Genomic DNA, 2,500 nt, shown 5'->3' on the forward strand with positions numbered 1-2,500 from the left:
AAACATATAGCTAAAGGCAAGGGAAAATTAGTTAATATAAAATCCAATAATGAAACAGTTTTGAATAAGAAGAGAACTTTTATATTCACCAACCTCACCATCTACTTTTCAGTCTTCTATTTCCCAGAAGGACGTAGACATCCGGGATTGAAATTGATTATCTTTCACGAACTCTCTCTAATCCGATTCGCCTGATAAGGCTTCCATCTATTTACTGTTCGCTGCTGATGATGGAATTGGCGATCCTTGAATCACGGACGCCTTCATTTGAATCTTTGATTCAGCAATAAGATTTTCTTGCAATGGATGAAATGAATCCTAATCATCATAAAATGGAAGTCGAAGAAAAATTAAATGTAATATAAGGTATGTGATTACATATGAGTTGCGTGTTTTTATTAGATTTACCAGTTTTCCAAAGTGATACAATAGGAATTTATACACCTTGTAAAAATTTTATTTGCTACGATGATTAAGATATATGTAGGGAATCTTACGTCCAAAAATATTAAATCAGGGCACTATAATTGTTCACTGGCTACTTACCTCTTGGTAAGAGTAAAAGAGACTCTTCAGGTATGGTAAGCAGCACTTCTATGGAGAAGGACACTCCAAAATCAAACCATTGTTCTCTAGTCTTAGATAGAACTATAGCCTCTCTACCATGGTCTTCCACTGTCTTGGTGTAGAGATCCCTTGATTGAAGGTACACTTGAGAAGCTATTGTATTTTGTTTCTCTTCCTCTTGTTATTTTGAATATATTATCCTCTTGTTATTTTCAAGTTTTTAGTTTATATATGAAAGATTTATTTTAATATTATTGCTCTTAAACTTGTCTTGCAGTTTTTATAGTCACCTTTCTTCACTGAGCTATTTTCCCTGTTAGAGCCCTTTGGTTTATAGCATCCCGGTTTTCCAACTAGGCGGTTAGTTTAGCAAGTAATAAGATAGAATAATAATATATGTTTAGAATATATTACGGAGACTCACGTAAATTTGAAATGTTTTGTATAAATCTATATATTTATTAACCTGATGGGAGGGCAATTTATTTAAACAGAATGATATCTGTTGTTAAGCGTATATAAGGAGATTAACCTATAGGATAATCTCAAATATATAAAAGCACATGAAAAATCACATGCTTATACACATAAGTATAGACAAATGCCTTATATACACATACACACATATCTCGTTCAGAGAATGTAGTAATAGCAGTCAAGGCATTTTTAACTTGTTTATCCTCTTCTGATTCAATCGCTTCCTGTGGACAGTGCAACAATAGGAGCAGAGCCAAACATAGCACCCTAAGGTGTTCACTGGATGCCTGAATGAACCACCTTGTTTTCCATGAATTGAAAAAAAATTAAGCCTGTGTCTCCATGAATTAGATTATTCATTTTGTATATTTTTTTTTTTACATATTTTCAATATCTTTATTTGTCCTTTTACCACATACATTTACTTTCACTATGTCCCGGTTTACCACGTACGATCTTAGACTTAGGCCACATTATTTTCAAGTCGTCTATAAGTTTGTTACAGAATTTCCTGCCGTTTTCGGACACCAGAATTTGTGGAGCACCAAATAATAAAATGTAACGAGCAGATACATGGTGACATCTTTTGCCCTTTGTTGGGTTGTCTTGTTAAAATGAAACAAATACTGTATATAGTTTTTGCCAGGTTGAAACTGAAAACCTATAAGGTCTACCTTTCATCTTGAATTGAAATGTAAAATACCAGGGGTTTAACCACAATGTCTTTGTTTCTCTTGTTTCTTTGTGGTTAGTAAGGTTTGCAAAAAAACAGAAGTAAATTTATTTCATTCTAATTATTATTTTAAGATAAACGATTGAGTTCTTTTTTCATACGGTCTCTAGCCCCATACCATAAAAATATATGTTTCGTATAAAATATCGAGCAGTACATTGCTTGAATACTAAGAGACGACATTGATCACAGTAAAAAAAAAATTTCTACTCCCCAATATTCAAATACCTAATAGTTTTAAGTAAACCAGTAGTCACGTGGTACTGTTTTGTCTTTTATTTGATGATCCGTTACTTTTTCCATCACGAAATATCACAAAATCATTTTCTTTTTTCTCATGCTAATTTAATTATCAATGATTGAAACCCTTCTTTCTCTCTGTTGATCTTCCATACCCTTGAAACTAATTTTCAATAGAGAATGAGTAAATATTTGCACTTTCGAATTATAAAACGATATCATCCTCTATTTGGCAGTTACTAATAGTCTAAGTGGAATGCAAAATTCAGCAAAACTGATTATAACAATATTCAAGCATTCTCTTCTGAACTTTATCGATGGAGCATTAGTTAAGATGGGAAATAACTAGTTAAATAGACGTTAACTCATTCAACAAGGTATTTCCAAAAAACCGTAGTTATTTCATGGAATTAGAGGTCTCTTTTTTCAATTTGACACACAGATATACACACAAACACACAAACACACACACACATACACACA

The sequence above is a fragment of the Palaemon carinicauda genome, chromosome 14 (assembly GCF_036898095.1).
Source record: "Palaemon carinicauda isolate YSFRI2023 chromosome 14, ASM3689809v2, whole genome shotgun sequence".
NCBI classification, from domain to species: Eukaryota; Metazoa; Arthropoda; class Malacostraca; order Decapoda; family Palaemonidae; genus Palaemon; species Palaemon carinicauda.